The sequence below is a fragment of the Dendrobates tinctorius genome, unplaced genomic scaffold (assembly GCF_039654945.1).
Source record: "Dendrobates tinctorius isolate UK_male_01 unplaced genomic scaffold, ASM3965494v1 ptg000162l, whole genome shotgun sequence".
In the NCBI taxonomy this organism is placed as follows: domain Eukaryota; kingdom Metazoa; phylum Chordata; class Amphibia; order Anura; family Dendrobatidae; genus Dendrobates; species Dendrobates tinctorius.
This window is the reverse complement of record NW_027361829.1, coordinates 71900936-71925677: the sequence shown is the minus strand read 5'-3', so window position 1 is coordinate 71925677 and position 24742 is coordinate 71900936. Positions and strand designations below refer to the sequence as shown.

The window sequence follows — 24742 nt, the reverse complement described above, 5'->3', positions numbered from 1 at the left end:
AACAGCAACAAAATACTCAGGCAAAGGAGAGCACATGACCTGGACTTAAATAATCAGGACAGACAGGAAGTTCCATGACAGGGCAAGATACGAGTCTCCATCTAGGATCAGGGCAAACAGGCACAAAGGAAAGTCCAGAATCCTTAAAGTAAGACAGGAGAGAAGATTTTTCCTCATAATCTGTATCTCCTAGTTCAGATGCAGGAAGTCGTGCACAGCTGTCACAAAAGTGAGAAAGCAGAGTTCAGACGTTTGCCCTGTCTTCTTTTTTGTGATCTAATAGTGTACTCTAAATAAATCTCTGGAACAGATTTTGAATATTTCATATATTTATGCCACTTTTTTAAAGTACAATTTGCTGCACAACCTGTTATTAATATACTTTTTTGTAGCACTACTTAAAAATGGGGTAAAAGCTAGAGATGAGCGACTTTGCCTTTTTTAGGGTCGAGTCGGGTTTCATGAAACCCGACTTTCTCAAAAGTTGAGTCGAACTAAATCGGCTGACTATCGGGAAAAGTCGAAGGTCCGACTGAAACACGAAACCCAATGCAAGTCAAAGGGGAAGCAAAGTCAGCAGGGAGTGGAGGACAGTAAACACACCTACATGCCGGACCGCTTTTTAAGGTCTCTTTCACACATCAGTATTTTTGATCAGTATTTGTATGCCAAAACCAGGAATGTCTCCAAAATAAGGAACAGGAGTCAGTCTTTCAATTATATTTTTTTCTCGGTAATTTCCATTCCTGGCTTTGGCATACAAACACTGATGCAAAATACTGACCAAATGCTGACGTGTGAATGAGCCTTAAAAGTGCGCGAAATCTCTCTCTCTCTCCCCGGACGCTGCACATGTCATCTCATTGCCCACAGTGTACGTCCTTGCTCAGTGGCTGAAAAAAGTCATGTGCAAGCATTCTGGGAAATCCGACTTTGGCACTCGTTTTGCCGACCGCATGGCCGACGCGAAAACCCAAAAACGCATTTGCCGACGCGAAACCCAACTTTGCAATAAGTCGACGACTTATGAATCTGGCCGACCTGTTTCGCTCAACTCTAGTAAAAGCAATAAGAGAAACTCATGTAAGGTATGTTGATTCTCCAGACAAAAAAAAGTTTTCACCTATCTTTTATATAGTTTATACAACTTCAGAATTACCACTAGTTGAGACAAATTTCCTGAAACTCATATTTTCACAAAAATTAGGATATTTTGAGATTCAATTTGCAGTTCACGGAAAAAATTGCCCAGCGCCAATTCCCATATCGCTGAATCAGAAAGTAGGGTCACATCATTTGAGTTGCTGCACAGGAGTACAGATTTTCATACATTTAAAGTGGTGTTCAGTATCTGAGTCATCACAAATCAGTTGTTGCCAGTGAAGCACAGTTTGTACAGCAGTCATATTCCATTCCCAGAGTCAGTGGTTAAGTCTCTCTTCTGTAGAGTGTAAGCTCTTGAAGTCAGCAGGGTCCTCTCTCTCACTCTTCTGTTGAGTGTAAGCTCTTATGGTCAGCGATGTCCTCTCTCTCCTGTAGAGTGTAAGCTCTTATAGAATGTATTAACAGAAGCATACAGCCTAGATCACGTGAAGTCATTATTGCCCTCTACTCCTCTTTGGTCAAACCTCATCTGGAATACTGTGTCCAGTTTTGGGTGCCACATTTTAAAAAGGACATCAAGAAACTGGAGCAAGTTCAGAAAAGAGCGACCAGAATGGTGACCGGTCTGCAAACCATGTCTTATGAGGAAAGGTTGCAGGATTTAGGAATGTTTAGCTTGCAAAAGAGAAGCCTGAGAGGAGACTTAATAGCTGTCTACAAATATATCAAGGGCTGTCACATTGTAGAAGGATCATCTTTATTCTCATTTGCACAAGGAAAGACTAGAAGCATTGGGATGAAATTGAATGGGAGGAGACACAGATTAGATATTAGAAAAAACTTTTTGACAGTTAGAGTGATCAATGAGTGGAACAGGCTGCCACGAGAGGTGGTGAGTTCTCCTTCAATAGAAGTTTTCAAACAGAGGCTGGACAGACATCTGTCTGGGATGATTTAGTGAATCCTGCTTTGAGCAGGGGGTTGGACCAGATGGCCCAGGAGGTCCCTTCCAACTCTACGATTCTATGATTCTATGGTCAGTAAGGTCCTCTTTTTCTCTCTTCGGTAGGGTGAAATCTCTTATGGTCAGCGAGGTCTTCTTTCTCTCTCCTGTAGAGTGAAAACTCTTATGGTCAGCAGGGTCCTTTTTCTCCTGTAGAGTGTAAGCTCTTATGGTCAGCGGGGTTCTCTCTCTCTTTCCTATCCTCCATGTGTATTTTCCAAGCAATTGCAAGCTTTCCAGTATTGATATTTGCACAAATCAAATTTTGGGGGAAAATTCAACAGAGTCAGCGTATTTGAACTTCAAAAGATTGACTCATCTCTAATTAGCACAGTATCAGAACAGTATTGACTTATAGTAAATATTGTAAATCATATGTGCATTTCAAACATTTAAGCTATATTTAGCAGTACGTGTAGACAGATAACAGTATGAACTTCCAGTTAGTTCACTCTATACATCCATTCTGTAATTTCTCTATTTGAAAGCATATATACATTCATGTAATAAATTGCAGTGCATACCGCTTTATCAATTCATGTGCTTATAAATGTTATCTCATGGTCTGACAAAGAAACTATAGGAGAGAAGAAGCACACATAGGGTTTTATCCGACAATTTCAGAATCTGTTAATCAGAAAACTGCTCATCTGGTGCCCCTTTAATAAGGCATAGAAACATCAGCAGATCCACGGGTCACAAATTGACCATATCAGGAACCATACAAAGGAATTTTGTGGATATAATCCGCGCTGCTGAACAAATAGAAATCCGGACGTATGATGAAAAGGAATGTTGGTTTTATTCATTGCGTTTCGAGGTCTAAAAATGACTTCTTCCTCAGGAAATACCACATACATATCATGTGTATGTGATACTTCCTGAAAGAAGAAGTCATTTTTAGACTTCGAAACGTGTTGGATAAAACCACCATTCCTTTTCATCAATACGTCCGGATTTCTATTTGTTCAGCAGCGTGGATGATATCCACAATATTCCTTTGTATAATCCCATGGTCTGGATATAACGCAAAGTATGAATTGCAATTTTAGGCCAGCATAAAATTTGACAACAGTTTCGCACTAAAGTACTGATTTTCTGGTGTAAAGTCAGAATAAAAACACATCACCAGATGCATCATCATCATCAAACAACAAAATTACATTGAAAACTGCATGATATATGTATACTTTTTATTATATATGATGCCTATGTTTACACATTAGGGAATTTTTTGGCTTTATGCCTACACATATTCTGAACATTAAACAGTGATGATGAATATTACTGTCTTAATGTTAATTCGTGAGTTACAAGTATTATGGCTGTAACAGGATTTAAACAATGTGAAATGATCAGGAGAGTGATGTCTCTCCTGTGCTGCTGCTGATGAATCCACAATGGTTTGAAATGGATAAAAGTTTATTCTCAAACAGGTTTACAGGGTCAACGCATTTCGTGCAGGATCTTTTCATCAGGACAGAAACATGTTACAGATGAAGAGGTCCTGCGCAACCTTGAAACGCGTTGACCCTGTAAACCTGTTTATGAATAAACTTTTAACCATTGGAGAATATTGTAGATTCATCAGCAGCAGCGCAGAAGAGACATCTCCCTCTTGATCGTTTCACATTATTTGGTCCTTCTAGTGACCGATGTCCGTACAGCAGCTGATATCTTTCTCATGCCAGTTACATGTTGCTCTGTAGTAACTATATAAGGTGAGTGGATCCCTTTCCTTGCCACCTTTTTGTTACCAGTTAAGACCCTATTGTGCTTTCTTTCTTTCCCAATTTCATTGTTAGGATTTACAAATGGAATATTCTATGTAATCTACATGTGCCACGGACACACACGATGAACAAAATATGGAAACAAAATTTCCAAGCTGCATGTTACTATGAGCAATCTGCATCGTGTTAAACTAGCTGTCACAACCTACAGCAACCCTGGACTTGTCATCTATGGAGCACATCTGGTATGCTATTGGTAGACAATTGCAAAAAGTGCTAAAAGCAGCAGATTTTGATGAATTGCGTGCCCAAGCGCATTCTGTGTGGTATAACATTCCTCGGACAACCATTAATATGTCATTGATAGTATGCCATAACGTGTAAGTGCGGGGATTCGTATTCATGGTTCTCATATTCAATACTGAAAAAATTGAAATGTTTTGAAAATGTTTCAATTTTTCCATAACTTTCATATCACTAAAATCTCTTTTGATCCTGTGATTTCCATAATGCCATGACCTTTCCTTCTTGGTGCTACAATTTCAAAGTTCAAGAGTGCATAATGCTTTCTGAAAAGAAATGTACATTTGACAAATATAACAGGTCACAAACCAATATGGTTACTTGTTTCCGTTGACATAGAAATCGGTATTCCAAGCAAAACATCTGTCTTCACAGGTGATTTGGAAAAAAAAGGAAAATGTATTTAGAATAGAGTTACAATTAAAAATGAGATATAGAAGACGTAAACAGGACCCCTATAATTATAAGAAAGGGATCGTGTTGCAAAAGGGTGCAGTATTTAAATCTAAATTCTGGCTCACCGCCATGAACTCACGCTCAGACTGAATATTCTAACAATTTAAGTGAAAACAATTTAGTTCTCAATGACAATTCCAGGAGACTTGGAGATATCTTACTTGTGCTAGAATATCTTATCTCTAGAACAACGTCTTACAGAACGCCCTAACAATATCTGCGGGAGCGTTTTTTTTTAGCTGAGATGAAACATGATTTCATAAAGCTGGTACATAGGTGACATATTACATGTAATATAACATATTAGAAAATTATGGATTATAATCGCTGATTATTTTCTTTACCACAGTGAAGTAAACAAGGTCTAGTTCCACCAAAGAGGCATGGGAATTTAAAAGATTAACTCAGGCTATTGCAGTTCTGTGATGTACTTCGTAACTGTCATTTTTTAAAATCCAAGAAAAATGTCCTTTCTTTGCCTTTCTGATTTCTCCTTAGGAACATAACGATTGTGGGGTGTGACTGCAACCAGACCTGGATAGAAAAGGTGACCAATAGTGGTCAGAGCTATTTTTAGCTGCATTTACATTGATACAGTTAAAGGGATTGTCCAGTCTAAATCGATAAGTCTGCAGTCACTCTGTGTAACTGCAGACTTATGAATTCCCCCAGTGCACGCACTGTGCGTTGCAAGGATTCGCCGCTTTCTAAGCTGGGTCCGGAGGGTGTGTATAAATTATATATACTCCCATACAGTTGGCATGGCATCACTAGTTGGGGCGCAGCCTCACTCTATACGAGAAGGTAGGAAGATGGACCGGGCTAGGGCGGCATCTTGTGTGCCCAGGCTGGAACTGTCAGGGCTGTCAACATTGATGCCAGGGGAAGGCCTTTCTGATTGGAGCAGACCTTTGCACCTGACTGTAGGGGGCAGGGTGGACATGAAAGGGGCTGAGCGCGTGAAAACGGGGCTTCTGGCGGGAAGACAGTGCACATGCAAGGAGAAGGTTGACTCCGATGCCAACCAGCAGACCTACTCTGCGGCCTGTTCTCTCCTGGGTGCGCAACCTGTGCAGGGACAGAGCTGAGCATCTTGCAGACTCCCAAACCCGAGAGCCCTGACTGGTCAGCACCCTTCACTGTAACTGACAAGCTTCACGGTTCTGACCTCGCGGTACATGCTGATTCAGAAGGCTCTGTAGTGGCCTCCACCCCGGGACTTTGTGTCGCACTTGTTGTGCCACCTTCATGCTCCCATACAACGTCGTGTTCCAAGACCGGGAGAACACCTCTGGAAAGGCTAGAGTACGCCGCTGCGTTAAAGAGACAGTGTTTCAATTTTATCAAGGACCGCTCCAGAGACGTCTCTCGCCACTTGCGCCACCATCGTGGGATTTTTCAACCTCTTCCGTCCAGGAGCCACAGACTGATAAATTGATTTGTTTTTTTTTACTGTCTGTTGTTAACGTTACACCCCCCACCGTTTACCCCTCCTGCATTTGTAAATTTCCATATCTTCGTACTCCCTGAGAGGAGTGTTTACTGATAAGATCTCTCTGCATAAAGAACCCGTTAACTCTTGCTCTGCCTCCTGCGCATCACTGCATCCCATGTTCCTGCTAGTACCTTACATTTGGCATAGTCGGCAGGATGCAGTCTAACAGCACGGAGGCTGCAGATCAAGCAGATGGGGGTGGCCCAAGGTCCAGTATCTCGCTGGGGCAATGTTGAATAATTTGCCAAAATTTAAGGGTAACAGCACCATGTTGTGGAGCTGGACTGAACCTATACAGGGTATGATGAGGATGCACCCCATGACCTCTGCCATGGCCATTATGGCATTAGACGGAGAAGCTAGAGACTCAGTTATGTTACGGGCCCCCAGGGAGCGAGACACCTTTAACAAGGTACTCCAGATTTTGGAAGAGACCCACAGAGACCCCACTGATGTAGGGGAACTGAGGACGCGTCTCTTTAGCCACATGCAGAGGGAAGGGGAGACTGTGACACAATAAATGAATGTATTGCAGGAGTTACATACTGTGATTGTCAGAAAAGATGGCATAGGCGTAGGTCCTATGGACATAATGCTGTGAGATCTTTTAGTGAAGGACTTGCGAGACGCATTGACAAAGCAGGCCCTGCGCAAGCACGTGCGGTTGAACCCTCGCTTGACTTGTTCTGAGATAGGAAGCGAAGCGCGCACTCGTGAACAAGAGCAGGGGGTGACAGTCCCGGTGGGGAAAGTCCAAGGTGCAGAAGTGTACGTGAATGCAAACACTGAACCTCAATGGGTGGAAGAAATGTGGAAAGAACTTCTGAATCTGAAAGGAGAGTTGGCTGATGTTAAGAAGACCAAGGCCGTTGCAAATTCTTCAGGGGCCAGTGGAGACCCGGAGTCTCGCCGGGATTTCAGAGTATTTCGTCAACAAAGACCCCTCACTTGCTTTAACTGTGGCGGAAACGGACATATGGCATGGGAGTGCACACGCTGGGGAAGAGTTCAGCCCCAATGTCTGTTAAACTAGACGGCTCCTAAGAGATAATGCCACCTCAAACCGTGCAGTTGAAAGTACACCAAGAAGACCCCTGAACCGTAACAGTAAATTCTTCGGTGACACCAGAGCCCCTGCATTTTCAAGAGGGGCGAATTATCCTAGATGAAATACGAGCCGAATTGACCGAACTCACTCAGGAACAGATGCAGGAGGTGAAAGCTCTATTGGGACGATATAGGAACATATTTGCTCGTCACGAAGATGACTTTGGCTGCACCACGGCCATCACTCACAAGATACCCCCGGAAAATACAGCACCCATAAGAGAACGCTATCGACAAATTCCACCACAATTATATCAGGAGGCGAAGAGTATGCTGGGTCAGATATGGCAAAAAGGTGTTATCAGAGAGAGTCAGAGTCCCTGGGCTACTCCAATAGTTTTGGTACAGAAGAAAGACAGGACTCTGCGATTTTATGTAGATTATCGGAAACTTAATGCCTTTACCGTGAAACATTCATATCCACTACCCAGGATGGAAGAGTCTCTGTCTGTACTCGGGAAGGCTAAATTCTTTACGACGTTAGATCTCACTAGCGACTATTGGCAAGTACCGATGTTAGAACGGGATCGAGCAAAGACTGCCTATATTCTGCCCATGTGAAAATATAAACTTATGTGAACAGCACTCTAAGAGGGCCTTTATTGGGCAAGTGTGTATACTGGGCGGTCACCCCCTCCAGGAATGGGAAGGTGGAGAGTGGCTGTTGATCTAATATTTTGCACCAGTTAACATCTTGCTATATGGGCTGGCTGCACACTGTAGTGCATTTGTTCCAAAATCTGGGCAGGTAAGCAGTGCTGCCTTTTTTTTCTGCTGTTTAATTTGAATATTTGTAGACTTTTAGTCTTCTTTTGTGGCTTTGCTAATAGTTCATTTCTATCAAATGTCACATAGGATGACTCTTAGTCAATTGCAATCGGACTTTATAAAATGTTTTTAAAATGGAAAGAGGGAAGCATATCTAAAGAAGAATATAATGCTGTCTGCAGAACCTGCAGGGCACGAATCACATTACTAAAGCTGACAATTAATTGAGGCTTGTAAGAGACATCAAAAGCAATAATAAAGGATTTTGGGCATATGTCAAAAGTAAAAGAAAAGTCAAAGATGCTATAGGATTTTTACAGGATGAAAATGATGAAATGGTGTGACATGATGTTGAGAAGGACGAACTTTTAAATTCCTATTTTGCATCTGTTTTCTCTCAGAAAGGAAATGTAACATCAACTATTCTTCACTGTCCTATTAAGGGAATAGAAGAATCCAGGATATCTATAAACAGAAAGCTAGTGAGGGAACACTTAGCTAACCTAAATGTATTCAAGTCTCCAGGTCCTGATGAATTACACCCCAGAGCACTGAAGGAGATAGCAGAAGAAATTTTTGAACCCCTCACCATAATCTTTGAAAATTCATGGAGAACAGGAGAAGTACCAGAAGACTGGAGAAGAGCAAATGTTGTTCCTATCTTCAAAAAGGGGAAGAAGGTGGACCCAGGCAACTATAGGCCAGTGAGCCTGACTTCTATACCAGGAAAGATCTTTGAACAAATTATTAAACAACATATATGTTAGTACCTGGATAAGAATGAAGTGAGCATGGGTTTGTAACTAATAAGTCATGTCAGACTAACTTAATTTCCTTTTATGACAGAGTCACTGTTTGGGTGGATCAGGGAAATGCTGTTGATATAGTATATCTTGACTTCAGCAAAGCATTTGACAAAGTATCTCACACAATCCTTATTGAAAAAATGACTAGGTATGGAATGGACAAGGCAACTGTTAGGTGGATTCATAACTGGCTTAATGATCGGACCCAAAGAGTGGTCGTAAATGGCTGCACATCCAGTTGGAAGAATGTCTCAAGTGGGGTACCACAGGGCTCTGTCCTGGGTACTGTATTGTTCAACATCTTTATCAACGATTTAGATGAAGGAATTGAGGGTAAACTGATTAAATTTGCTGATGACACAAAGCTAGGAGGGATAGCTAATACTAGAGAAGAGAGAGAGGATTCTGAAAGATATAAATAAACTGGAGCAGTGGGCAGCAACTAACAGAATGGTTTTTAACAGGGAAAAATGCAAAGTACTACATCTGGGCAATAAAAATGAAAAAAGCATATACAGAATGGGAGGAATAGGGCTAAACAACAGCACATGTGAAAAAGACTTGGGTATACTAATAGATCACAGACTGAATATGAGTCAACAGTGTGATGCAGCAGCAAAAAAGGCAAATGCAATTCTAGGATGTATTAACAGAAGCATACAGTCTAGATTACGTGAAGTCATTATTGCCCTCTACTCCTCTTTGGTCAGACCTCATCTGGAATACTGTGTCCAGTTTTGGGTGCCACATTTTAAAAAAGACATCAACAAACTGGAGCAAGTTCAGAAAAGAGCGACCAGAATGGTGACCGGTCTGCAAGCCCTGTCTTATGAGGAAAGGTTGCAGGATTTAGGAATGTTTAGCTTGCAGAAGAGAAGACTGAGAATAGACTTAATAGCTGTCTACAAATATCTAAAGGGCTGTCACATTGTAGAAGGATCATCTTTATTCTCTTTTGCGCAAGGAAAGTCTAGAAGCAATTGGATGAAACTAAATGGGAGGAGACACAGATTAGACATTAGAAAAAACTTTTTGACAGAGTGATCAATGAGTGGAGCAGGCTGCCACGAGAGGTGGTGAGTTCTCCTTCAATAGAAGTCTTCAAACAGAGGCTGGACAGACATCTGTCTGGGATGATTTAGCGAATCCTGCTTTGAGCAGGGGGTTGGACACGATGGCCCAGGAGGTCCCTTCCAACTCTACCATTTTATGACTCTATGCAATTAAGCATAGTAACACGTGCTCTCTCTACGGACATGCCCTTAATTGACCACACAAGGTATAAGAAAATAGATCAGCTAGAAACAAGGTTGTGTTCATTGCGATAATACTGCATGTGCATGTCAACCATTCTTACTTAGTGAAAATAGCCCAAAAGACTTGAAGGGACACACGAGTTGTTACTAAGCCACCAGCTGATTTGTGAAAATTGCTAAGTATTCGAATTCACCACTGCACATTATGCTGCATCTGTACGAGCAACATCAGGCGGTGAGATAACAGATAGTAATATGAAGCACAGAAACCGGAGCTTGGGTTAATTTGACATTTGCCAGATATAGGTAAAGAGGGCCGTGTGTCGCTTGCTGCAGCCTTTGAAAGGAGAGAACAAAATTGTTAGTCTTCCGGGACTCAAATTTTTGGAACATCCCCGCTTCCAACTAAATTTTCAGCAAAATCAAAGTTTGGGGGGCCGCATGTGGTGTGAATTTCCCAGGGAGGACCCTGCGCAAGGTCTGGGCAGAAAATCAACCACTTCTTTCAAGCAAAGTTATTCTGCCTCCTTGATTAAAATTTTTCTCCACTTCCAAATAATATTCAGTAAAATAATTTTTTGGAGAGGGGGTGACCAGGGAAGACCTTCCATGGGATTGCACTGCTGTGCAGGGTAAGGCACAATGTGAAAAAAGATAGCTTAGCAAAGAAAAATTCTTGCTATTCCGTGACTGCAATTTCGGTTTGCAAAATTCTCAATTTTTGACCCAGTGATGATTTTTAGGGATGGGTGAAGATCCCCAGTAGAACCTTGGGCATGATAGAAAAGATATCATTAAGTGGGATGTGCATTTGAATGAATTCAGTGCATCTTACTCCACAATGCCCCTTCATTAACCCCAGTCATAATGAATCAGCCCCATACTGTATAGAGCTGGAATGCCACAACTCTATATACTGTGCTGTGGCCATTCTTGTGTACTGCAATAAGAGAATTAAAAGGGTGAACATACCATTGATACAACTTGTGCAGACGCACAGGGGCCCAAGAGATAAAGGGGCCCACTTCCACCTTCAAACCAGCAAACAGCTTCTGTCATACACACATTATTGGACTCCAAAGGGCCCATATACTTTTCTTTCACAGCAGCTTCTGTATGAGCAATGGCGGATCTTAATAGGGGCGGATGGGGCGGTCGCCCCGGGCCCAAGGTTTTTAGGGGGCCCAGGGCAGGGGCCAATCGGTCGGTCGGCATCGCATATGATCTGTCACTGTGTGAGCCGCTCAGCCGCCCGCCGCCGCCCAGTGGCGTAGGAACTTGGAAGGGGGGCGGCGGGCAGTCCCAGGCGTCACGTGTGTGGGGGCGGCACAGCACGGCAGGAGGCAGAGCAGAAGTTCCTCCTCTCTCTGTGTGCTGTGGGTGGCCGGGACTGAGAAGCGTGGAGGCGGCGGCGCCGACTGGCAGTGCGCAGTGAGGAGGACTCGCTCAGCCCAGGAGATTTTGGCAGCGGCTAGCGCAGGGCACGTGGGTCACTGACACACTCACCGTCGGCGTCACCATTTGGGAGGAGGATGCTCTGCCTCTCCCCAGCCTCCCTCCCTGGCTGCTCCCTCCGCTCCAATCCAATGCATTATGCAATTTATGCGGCTGCCTCCAAATTGGAGGGAGCAGCCAGGGAGGCTGGGGAGAGGCAGAGCATGGAGGCAGCCATATAATGCATTGGAGGGAGGCTGGGGAGAGAGGCAGAGCATGGAGGCAGCCACATAATGCATTGGAGGGAGGCTGGGGAGAGAGGCAGAGCATGGAGGCAGCCACATAATGCATTGGAGGGAGGCTGGGGAGAGAGGCAGAGCATGGAGGCAGCCACATAATGCATTGGAGGGAGGCTGGGGAGAGAGGCAGAGCATGGAGGCAGCCGCATAATGCATTGGAGGGAGGCTGGGGAGAAGCAGAGCATGGAGGCAGCCGCATAATGCATTGGAGGGAGGCTGGGGAGAGAGGCAGAGCATGGAAGCAGCCGCATAATGCATTGGAGCCGGGAGCAGCCAGGGAGGCTGGGGAGAGGCAGACCTGGCAGAGCATGGAGGCAGGTGACTGTGTGATTAATCATTAACATCCCTAACCAGTAGCCGGCCAGGCCGGCGGTACCCCCTCCCAAGCGCGGCCATTTTATTCCTTTCCAGACCCCGCAATTTGTATACCTAAAAATCAGCATATGCAGTGTTTTTGTGAGAAGAGCCACAAAATGTGGACAGAAAATGTTTTCCTGGGAAGGGGGGTACAGGGGCCCAGGTTTTATGAACAGCCCCGGGCCCATAGTCCACTTAATCTGCCACTGTGTATGAGTCCACCCCTGCAGTACTAAATTGTGTGAATCATCAATGCATCTTACATTAAAGGGGTTGACTGGTCTAAAACAACAAGTCTGCAGTCACTCTATGTGACTGCAGACATGTGAATCCTCACAGTGCACGCACTGTATTCTGTGAGGATTCTCTGATACCAGCGCTGGGAACGGCAATCATGTGACCACAAGAATGTGATATTCATACTCCCAGCACAAAAGACAACCAACCACATCAAGGAGACCTCTTAATATGGATAGCCCTTATCAACTACAGTATATGTATTACCTCTCTATGTGCCAAAACAACCTTGTTTGAATAGGGAGTGAAAAGGAAACCAGGCACAGCTTGCAATAGCCTGATGTCGGTTCTCGTGCAGCACGCACTGCGCATGCCCGAGAACTCTTGTCACAGCGCAGGCAATGGAATACAAAACAGGAGGAGGCGATGGCGCACAGGGGCATGATTGACGGATGGTGGGCGGCACTCAGACACAAGACAAGGGGCATGATGGAGGATGGTAGGCGGCTGATACAGGGGGACACACCATACCTATGGGACACATTACAGGTATGAGGACCTATTTATAAAAGTCGATATTTAAGCGTTACTAGGGATCAGAAACAGAAGAGCCACCATCACAGAATGCAGCCTTAGTGCTTCTAAAGGTGGCTCTTTAACTTAAAAATGCCCAGGGAGGTGACAGGTTCCCTTTAAAACCTAATATGGGAAAGAAGGGTGGATATGGGTGCTGAGCCGTGAGGGGGCCGCATACCCCAATATGTATTTTCACAAAAAAAAAAGAAAAAATCGGGTCCGTAGACATCTTCACCTCCACTACTAAACTGATCACAAAAATCAGTTTAGCAGTTATAACACAGTCAAATAATTAGTAACAAAGTACCACACTTTAATGAGACTATAAATATAACCAAAGAAATAAGTCATGTCTCTTATAAAACAAAAGAAGTTGCAAAAGTATTTCAAAAGATGCATTGTCTGAACATGCATTTATCCAACCACTTCAAATTAAGGACCTTGGATTCCACTTTGCTTTCACGAATGTAAAATACCTCTGAATAAGCCCCTGGAAGCAAAACTCAAGTTGGGGTCAGGTAGATTAAAAGAACTGTTTGAAGACATATAGGACTATGTTTGTGACTATGCAAAAACCAGTACAAGGAGGAACTACTGTGTTACAGACAGTGCTTCACTAGCCAAAAGATTTTTTCCATCCAGGGGCTATCAAGGAGCGCTAAATGTTATAAAAATGTTGTTAGATACTCAGACATTACAACATTTTCATTGCCCTATCTAAAAATCTATTCTCAAGCAACCCTCCTGTCACCATTTCTTATTACAGTATTAATACATATAACATGAGCTCAGGGCCGGTTTTAGGCAAAGTGGGGCCCTAGGCAAAGTTTAAAATGGGGCCCCAAATGCTAACTTATTGCACATCACACAGAAGCATTTCAATTGTATTTACAAGCGCTGAGTTCAGGCCGCTAAATGATCGACAAAATTGAAGAAGTCGTTCAATACTTGTTTCCCAGCCTTTTTCCACCGTCTGAGAAAGAATGATGGGGACAGAACGATCACTAATGGACCACTAAGGATGTGTGCACGCGTTGCGGTTTTTGCTGTGGATCCGCAGCGGATTTGGTCCTGCGGATCCGCAGCGGATTTGATCCTGTGGATTCGCAGCGGATTTGGTTCTACGGATCCGCAGCAGTTTCCATGTGGTTTACAGTACCATGTAATCCTATGGAAAAACAAATCCGCCATGCACATGCTGCGGAAAATTCCGCTCAGATTTAATGCGGTTTATTTTCCGCAGCATGTTACTTCTTTTTTGCGGAACCGCAGCTGCAGTGCACGTTCCGGGACATACAAATCAATCAATCTCTCTCTCATCCGCACTGCCAAACCTCACTAAAACCTGCATCAAATCCGCTGTACACATGCTAGGAATCCGCAGGAAAAATGCATGTGTTTTACCCTGCGGTTTCTGCCAAGAGATATGGATTCTCTGCAGAAAAAGCAGCAGACTAATCCGCAATGTGTGCACACACCCTAACAGATCACCATACAGTATCATGTTATCAGCAGCACATCTACTGTTTACACCCCATAGTCCTCCATATAATATAATCTGCCCCATAGTCCTCAATATAGTATAATACACTCCTCAGTCCTCCATATAGTATAATACACTCCTTATAGCCCTCCATATATTAAAATACACTGCTCAGTCCTCCATATAGTATAATACACTCCTCAGTCCTCCATATAGTATAATACACTCCTCATAGCCCTCCATATATTAAAATACACTGCTCAGTCCTCTATATAGTATAATACACTCCTCATAGTTCTCCATATAGTATAATGCACCGCCATAGTCACCCATGTAGTACAATTTACTTCCCATAGCATAATGCACCCCGTAATTCTTCATATAATGTATTCCCCATAGTCCTCGATACAGTATAATGCAGTCCACATATAGTATAATGCAACCACCCAATAGACCATAATGCAGCCACCCCAGAATATAATGCAGCCCTGCCATACAATATAATGTAACCCCCATAGAATATAATGCAGCCCCCCTCTTATAGTATAATGCAGCCACCCCTTAGAGAATAATGCAGCTACCCCAGAGTATAATGAAGCCATTCCACAGAATATAATGTAACCCCCATAGAATATAATGCAGCCCCACCCCCCATATAGTATAATGCAGCACCTCCATAGAATATATGGCAACCCCCTCATAGGATATAATGCAGCCCCTTATATAGTATAATGTAACCCCTCCATAGAATACAATGTAGCCCTCCTCATATAGTATAATGCAGCCCCCATCGAATATAATATAATACAGCCCCCCATAGAATATAATGTAGCCCCAAATAGAATATATTACAGCCCACCTCCCCATAGAATACACTGTGTTCCAAATTATTATGCAAATGATATTTTTCTATGATTTTCCTAAATAGTCAGTACAAATGACAGTCAGTCTAATAAAAGTCATCATCCGTTAGAGTATACATCAAATTTTATTGAAGAAACCTCCCAATGATAAGAGTATAATCTCCAAAATGAGTAAAAACTCAAATTGCACTGTTCCAAATTATTAGGCACAGTAGAATTTCTAAACATTTGATCTGTTTTAAAGAACTGAAAATGTTCATTTGTGGAATTTGCAGCATTTGGAGGTCACATTCACTGAACAAAAAAGCTATTTAACTCCAAAACATCCTAACAGGCTATCATAGGAACCCTTCTGTGACATCACCTTCACAATTCTTGCATCCATTGAACTTGGGAGTTTTTGGAGAGTTTCGGCTTGGATTTCTTTGCATGAAGTCGGAATAGCCTCCCAGAGCTGCTGTTTTGATGTGAACTGCCTCCCTCATAGATCTTTTGCTTGATGATACTCCAAAGGTTCTCTACAGGGTTGAGGTCAGGGGAAGATGGTGGCCACACCATGAGTTTATCTCCTTTTATGCCTATAGCAGTCAATGACTCAGAAGTATTCTTTGCAGCATGAGATGGTGCATTGTCATGCATGAAGAGGATTTTACTCCTGAAGGCACATTTCTGCTTTTTATTCCATGGAAGACAGCTGTCAGTCAGAAACTCTATATACAGTACTTTGCAGAGGTCATTTTCACACCTTCAGGAACCTTAAAGAGCCCTACCAGCTGTTTCCCCATGATTCCGGCCCAAAACATGACTCCTCCTCCTCCTTGCTGAAGTCGCAGCCTTGTTGGGACATAGTGGCCATCCACCAACCATCCATCTGGACCATCCAGGGTTGCTCGACACTCATCAGTAAACAAGACTGTATGAAAATTAGTCTTCATGTATGTCTGGACCCACTGCTGCAATTTCTGCTTGTGAACACTTTTTAGGGGAGGCCGAATAGTAGGTTTATGCACCACAGCAAGCCTTTGAAGGATCCTACACCATGAGGTTCGAGGGACTCCAGAGGCACCAGCAGCTTTAAATATCTGTTTGCTGGTTTGTAATGGCTTTTTAGCAGCTGCTCTCTTAATCCGATGAACTTGCCTGGCAGAAACCTTCCTCATTCTGCCTTTATCAGCACAAACATGTTTGTGCTCAGAATCAACCACAAATCTCTTAACAGTACGATGGTCATGTTTAATTTTTTGGGAAATATCTAATGTTTTCATCTCTTGACCAAGGCATTGCACTATTTGATGCTTTTCAGCAGCAGAGAGGTCCTTTTCCTTTCCTAAATTCCTTGAAACCTGTGCCCTGCTTAATAATGTGGAACATCATTCTTAAGTAGTTTTCCTTTAATTGGGCTCACCTGGTAAACTAATTATCACAGGAATTTGAGATTGATTTCAGTGATCCAAAGAGCCCTGATACACAATATCATCTATGAGTTTATTTGAAAAACAAAAAATTACATCTTTATGACACTTAAATCCAATTTGCATAATAATTTGGAACGCAGTGTATAATGTAGCCCCCCATATTATATAACACAGCCTCCCCCTATAGAATATAATGTAAAATGTACCCCCCATGGTATATAACACAGCCGCATAGTATATAGCCCAGCACCACATGGTATATAGCCCAGCACCACATGGTATACAGCCCAGACCACCATGGTATACAGCCCAGCCCACCATGGTATACAGCCCAGCCCACCATGGTATACAGCACAGCATGGTATATAGCCCACCGTGGTATAATACAGCCCACCATGGTATACAGGCTGTATGCCATGCTGGGCTGTATAATATTAGGACAAAACCATTGGCACAACCCTGGTAACCGGAAGTGGTGCACAAGTAGGATCCCAATCCGTGAACTTCAATGTATAATATAGCCCAGCATGTTATACAGCCCACCATGGTATAATACAGCCCAGCATGGTATATAGCACCCCAAAATGGAATAATATGGCCCAGTATGGTATATAGCCCCCAGCATGGTATAATACAGTCCAGCATGGTATATAGCCCCCCAGAATGGTGTAATACAGGCCAGCATGGTATAATACAGCCCAGCATGGTATATAGCCCCCCAGAATGGAATAATACAGCCCAGCAAGGTATAATACAGCCCAGCATGGTATATAGCCCCCCCAGAATGGTATAATACAGCCCAGCACGGTATAATACAGCCCAGTATGGTATATACCCCCCCCAGAATGGTATAATACAGCCCAGCATGGTATAATATAGCCTAGCATGGTATATAGCCCCCCAGAATGGTATAATACAGCCCAGCATGGTATAATACAGCCCAGCATGGTATATAGCCCCTAGAATGGTATAATAAAGCCCAGCATGGTATAATACAGCCCAGCATGGTATAATACAGCCCAGCATGGTATATAGCCTCCCAGAATGGTATAATACAGCCCAGCATGGTATAATACGGCCCAGCATGGTATATAGCCCTCCCAGAGTGGTATAATACAGCCCAGCATGGTATAATACAGCCCAGCATGGTATATAGCCCCCCAGAATGGTATAATACAGCCCAGCATGGTATAATACAGCCCAGCATGGTATATAGCCCTCCCAGAGTGGTATAATACAGCCCAGCATGGTATAATACAGCCCAGCATGGTATATAGCCCCCCACAATGGTATAATACAGCCCAGCATGGTATAATACAGCCCAGCATGGTATTTAGCCCCCCAGAATGGTATAAAACAGCACAGCACGGTATAATACAGCCCAGCATGGTATATAGCCCCCCCAGAATGGTATAATACAGCCCAGCAAGGCATAATACAGTCCAGCATGGTATAATACAGCCCAGCATGGTATGATGTATGATACAGCCCAGCATGGTATATAGCCCTGCCAGAATGGTATAATACAGCCCAGGATAGTATAATACAGCCCAACATGGTATATAGCCCCTCCAGAATGGTATAATACAGCCCAGCATAGTATAATACAGCCCAGCATGGTATATAGCCCCCCAGAATGGTATAATACAGCCCAGCACAGTATAATACAGCCCAGCATGGTATATAGCCCCCCAGAATGGTGTAATACAGCCCAGCATGGTATATAGCCCCACAGAATGGTATGATACAGCCCAGCACAGTATAATACAGCCCAGCATGGTATATGGCCCCCCAGATTGTTTTAATACAGCCCAGCATGGTATAATGCAGCCCAGTATGGTTTATAGCCCCCCCCCAGAATGGTATAATGCAGCACAGCACGGTATAATACAGCCCAGCATGGTATATAGCCCCCCCCCAGTTTGGTGTAATACAGCCCAGCATGGTATATAGCCCCCCAGAATGGTATAATATGGCCCAGCATGGTATATAGCCCCCCAGCATGGTATGATACAGGCCAGCATAGTATATAGTCCCCCAAGCATGGTATGATACAGCCCAGCAAGGTATATATCTCCCCCAGTGTGGCCCCACAGTCCAGTACTCACAATGATTTAAAAAAAAAACAAAACTTCTCACCTTCTTCTCTTGCCTGCGCTGCTGGCTGCTCCTGTCTCCTCCTGCTCTGTCTGGCACACAGTGAGAGCGCGATTAGGTCATCGCGCCCCCGCTGTGTCAGAGGCAGAGCGGGGAATGATGGAAGAGGGAGCGTCAGCTGACACTCTCTCCTCCATCACTGCCTCCTTCAGTGCGGCGGCGGCGGCGGGAGTCGGCCTTACAGGGGCCCCATAGCGGTTGTGTCATGTGCCGCTGGCTGGGGGCCCCTGGAGGAGCGGGGGTCCTAGGCAGCTGCCTGGTCTACCTGCCCATAACGCCGGCCCTGCAAGAGCTAAGTATGCAAGTTAATTTTTTAGCAGCTAATGCAACCACAGGAATCCTAGATTGAATGCCAAGTTAGAACATGAACTTGGTCTCCAAGATGTGCATGCTGCCATTGGCAGGCAGCTAAAAAAAGTAAGGACATTAAATCTAAATGATTCTTCCCAGTTATTGGCAGAAACATGTAAAATGACAATAGAAAGAAGCATGGTAATACATTGTTATGTTTTCAGACTATACAGTATAAAGTAGTACCTCAAAAAATCCCCAAATGCACATAATTAGTAAGACTTCTGATGTTAGAAAAGCAATATGGGAAATTTCCTGGCAATCACTTGCAAGTTGCAACAGCTTAAGAGGGAACTCTGGACACAGCAAAATAGCCTTCATTGAGAAACTGTCTCCTACGGGAATTCTGACAAGTATAAATATTTTAGAATGGATGAGCTGTCAGCACCTATTATATATAATACACTGTGACAGCAAGAAAATGAAACAGTATTTTTCATTCAGGACATTTCCATGGAATTGGAAACATTGAAATGATAAAATAACAGCGCTCCTGGAGACAGATATCTGCAGTTGGATTGTTGAATACTCCTCAGTAATATTTGCCAGGTAAGAATAAGATCAGACCTCAGTGAATTTTATCTTGCCTATCTAATATATAAAGCTGAGTGTATGTGTGTGTATGTGTCAGCCACGCTCACTCCACATAGCCCCACCCACTCTGCATAGCCACACTCACTCCACACGCAAAGACCCGTATAATAAACTAGATGGAGGCCCGAGATGGAGGGCGGTAATGTCAGGATGGGGGCAGGCTTTGCAGCGTTGAGAAACTCTCCTGTTATGAATGGGTCACCGAGGAGGAAAAAACCTAAACATGCTAAGCCCAGAAAAACCAGAGAGGTTGGTAACTATGCAGATTGCAAATCCCTGATCCTACCACACAACTAGCAGCAGCCGTGGAGCATGCCTGCGATGAACCTAGACGCCTCATCACGGCCGGAGGACTAAATAAGCCTAAAGCAAGAAAAGGGAAAACCAACTGCCCCAGAACAGACCCCAAAGGAATAGACAGCCCCCACACATGTACCGACGGTGAAACAAGATGAAAACACAAACACAGGCAGGAAAATAGGCTGAGCAAATGATGGAGCCCAAACTAACCAGACAGGAGAGGAAAGGAAAGACACTGTCTGCAATCTGCCCAAAACCCTACAAACCCTACAAAACAATGTCCAACACTTCCGATAGCAAAATTAACCCTGAAGTCACTAGACTTCTCCCACTATATCAGCACTCTGAAATATTCTGAGACAGAGCAAAAAGAGACCAAACTAGTAAGGGACAAAAAGCAAATTGGCAAAATACTGTTAAATAAGAGTGGAAACTCAGCACAGCCCCCAGCCGGGGCTGGCTGAACACAAAAAAAACTGAATAGACCAACAAAATCAAGTGTGAACACCAGCAGAAAAACCCAGCCCTAGATGACTGGAACAGAGCTAAAAACCAAGAGCTGACAAGCCAGGAGGAATCACCAGCAACTGAATAGGGTGTCAGCTGTCTTAAATCCAATCTGAGATTCCTGAGGTCCAATCATCATCCTCATTCTCAGGTGGCAGATCTCCACTGATTAAATCAGCCTCACTACCTCCTGTTACCACCAGAGGGAGTCTGGAAGGAGAACTCACAACTGGTGAACCAGAGAATGAACTCACAACACTCTCCCCCCATGTGCTCACCCACCTATCCACTCTCTCTTTCCCCATGTGTTGAGTTCTCACCCGTCTGTACTCTCTTCTTTGACCTGTCTACCCCATGTGCTATCCCCCTTGTCTGCTGTCTCTCTCCTTCCTGTGCTGTGTTCTCCTCTCATGTCCTGTCCCATTTGAGCTATCTTCCCCCTGTGCTCTGTCTCTCTCACCCCTATGCAAATAAAGTCCATGGAGCCTCATTTAAGAGTCTCAAACACGGGAATAGCCAGATCTTCCTTCAGGGAAAGACCCAGCCAAGGGGTGGCTCCTTTTGGAAACCACTATTACCACCATATTAAGTGGCCCTTTAAGTCAATATCCAGCTCTTCACGAGATTACAGATATGACAAGGGAAATACCAAGGCCAGATATCCATCCACAGACAGCTGTTTCGGGGAGTTGCCCCTCATCAGTGTGGAGTAGGATTCTGGCTAGATAGAGCCATGCCTAGTAGACCAACATCATGATACAATCACTGACCTCAGGGAGACCAGTCAAAGAAAGCACTGCGGCAGCCGGTAAAGGTGCTCAATCACAGTGAAATCCTAGGTGCAATGCTCCCTGGGAAATACAAATAGGCAAATAAAGTCCGTGGAGCCTCATTTAAGAGTCTCAAACACGGGACTAGCCAGATCTTCCTCCAGGAAGACTGGTCGTCTCCCTGAGGTCAGTGATTGTTTCGTGATGTTGTTATACTAGGCTTTTCTCCCACCTAGCCAGAATCCTACTCCACACTGATGAGGGGCAACACTCCGAAACAGCTGTCTGTGGATGGATACCTGGCCTTGGTATTTCCCTTGTCATATCTGTAAACTCGTAAAGAGCTGGATATTGACTTAAAGGGCCACTTAATATGGTGGTAATGGTGGTTTCCGAAAGGAGCCACCCCTTTGCTGGGTCCTTCCCTGGATGAAGATCTGGCTAGTCCCATGTTTGAGACACTTAAATGAGGCTCCACGGACTTTATTTGCATATTCGTATTTCCCAGGGAGCATTGCACCTAGGATTTCACTGTGATTGAGCGTCTTTGCCGGCTGCCGCAGTGTTTTCTTTGACTGGTCTCCCTGAGGTCAGTGATTGTTTCTCTCTCACCCCTATGTCTGACAGTGTACAGAACATACCAGCAGGGGAGGAAGCAAAAGACAATACTGACATTACAGCAGGAGATTGCAGAGGATACATTTTGTGAGGTAAAATATTGTTTAAAAACAGTCAGTGAAATATTTTACCTCACAAAATGAATCCTCTGTGATCCCCTGCTGTAATGTCAGTATTGTTTTTCGCTTCCTCCCCTGCCCAGGAGATGTGGTATGTTCCGTACATGGTCAGACACAGGCAATTTTTAAAATGAACTTTCATTCATGGGAAACCTCTTTAATGTGACCGGCTTCCTCGACCTGTAGACATGTTGTGCATCTGCCGCCGGGATCAGCTGAATGATTCACTGCACCTGCGCGGAATTTGCGCAGGCGCAGTGTGACGGTGTTCTGCTGGTGGAACTACGCAAGAGGTTGCGTGAGTGTGTGTGTGTGTGATTGACTGTGAATGAGTGTGAGTGTGTGTGACTGTGAGTGTGAGAGAATGTGAGTGTGAGTGTGTGTGTGAGAGTGTGTGTGAGTGTGTGTGAGTGTGTAAGAGTGTGTGAGTGTGTGTGTGTGGTGCGTATGGCATATAGAGTGTGTGTGTGTGGTGCATACAGCATACAGAGTGTGTGTGTGGTGCAACGGTGTTCCGCTCGTGGTACCGTGCAATAGGTTGGTACCAGCCACAGTTTCCATGTTGAGACATCCATCACTTGGGTTTCCCAATATGGCGGTCGGTGAACTTCCTCCTCTTGGAATTCTGGGATACGGTGACATCTGGACAGAAAAGGAAATGAAAACCTTACAAGGCAATTATATAAATAGATATCTAATATACTGTATATATAATAAATATATAATCTAATATATATCAGTAGTTGTATTGCCAACTGTTTAGCAATAAGGTTCGGATACGGCTTTAAAGAAGGCACCACTTGGATATGACACAATTTTATTATACAATGATTAATTTAAATGATAAAACACCAAATTAATGGAATGGCAGATATAATATTACCCTGTTTTGCTAATTCATTTCATGTAAATCATACAATTATTATGAATTATAGTACATAGAGAAATAAGCATCCATACTATACATTACCAAGCATTGTAACATCACTTCTCCACTGGAGGAACCACAGTGTCAGCGAGAAGGAAATACTCTGGTCTTGTCATCACAGAAACCGTGCACCCACGATACCTTCTGGAAATGTCCCTACCTCTCTGAACCGGGTCCACCTTTTTATACACAACCCTCCCCTATAACATATGTGCAGTATGTTTAGGCTGCACCAGAATCTTGAAATTGCACTGTTGGGTGTTGCCTTGATAACAGCACAAGACTTCAAAGTCTGTTTATTATAGACTACTACAATCTTAGTTTGTTTGCACCAACCAGAGATTCGCTTGCCATTAGCATGTCTCTTAACAATAGCACAATGCATCAGGGTTGTTTTGCTATTGATCATAACCCAGGCTCTGTTTGCCTCTGGTCAACTTGTCAAAGTTGTCTATCACTGTTCAAAGTTCAACATATGTTGCTTGTTACAAAGTTAACTCTTCATGCTCATAGCATAGCGCTCTAAGATGGTAACATATGGGTAGCATGACTTCCATAATCACCTATTCTGAAAACTGGATACCTATCGTAACCCAGGCACACACGCATACATGTCTCATGGGTATCACAATCGGTCCTCGATTATTGATGTCATGCATGACCATTGGTACATGAGACCATAACATTTTGGTCTCTCTTGTCTTCGAGAATCATACTATTATTGAGCACAAGACTTCCTTGTTCAAGCAGCATAAATATTCATTATCTATACAGTTGTTATTCCTATTGTCCTAGCACATGTGTAAGAATACACCACACAGAATTATTTGGAAAGCTCCTTCCCATCAACACCCCCCAAGTGAAAGTATTCAGTATCTATCACTGTTTGTCAACAGGGGTCACTTGCGTGCAAATCAGGATAATGAATCTTTGAAACACAGAACTTCAAAGACCACAGAACAATTCCTTGTCTTATGGTATTGACAGAGAGCAAACGCTTTGTGTCTCAGTATCAAAGTTCAGCATTAATGATATTACACCATAGTATATTGCAATATCGTGTTTGGATTCAAACAACCATATTTCATATTTGCAATACTTTCCACCCTTGGTCTAATGACCACACTATATCAAAGCATATAAACAATATATTACAATATGTAGGCTATAAGATATCCATATTTTTATTAAAGCATATAAACAATATATTACAATATGTAGGCTATAAGATATTCATATTTTTATTAGCACCACAGTAGTAGTAGTATATATCCACCAATCTGCAACAATAAAAATGATCCTGAAACAGGAAAAACTAAATATTCTCAGACAAGGAGGCCATGAGACAGTATAAAGGATAGCTATTGTCCAGGGAGATGAAGCCAGAGGTGAATACATGCACGAGATAAATAGTCAACCTATAAACAAACACCAATCTATCTGTAGTGTGGGCTGCGGTCGTGACTGACATCGGAACAAATTTTTCTCTATGCACTATGCTTATTTCTTCTTTTGGACTAATATATTATGCACTATTGCACTTTATATGAGTATTGAGAAGATATTGTGCCCCTGTAGATAAAGGATATAGAGATAGCTTTATATATATACTAGCTGAAGAGCCCAGCGCTGTCCGGGCATAGTAACTAACTGTGGTTAGTTATAACAAATTATAATTATCCTCCATCCAATAGTCTCGTGCC

General features: G+C 43.4%; 1 long non-coding RNA gene across 1 annotated transcript in view; it reads right to left on the bottom strand.

Annotated features, from left to right (window-relative positions):
* The window catches only part of LOC141052600 (uncharacterized), a 173178-nt gene that overhangs the window by 116801 nt on the left and 31635 nt on the right, over positions 1-24742 (bottom strand). The window contains exon 2 of the long non-coding RNA XR_012220858.1: positions 22639-22753. This is a non-coding gene — a long non-coding RNA (uncharacterized lncRNA). The remainder of the gene's footprint in view (positions 1-22638; positions 22754-24742) is intronic.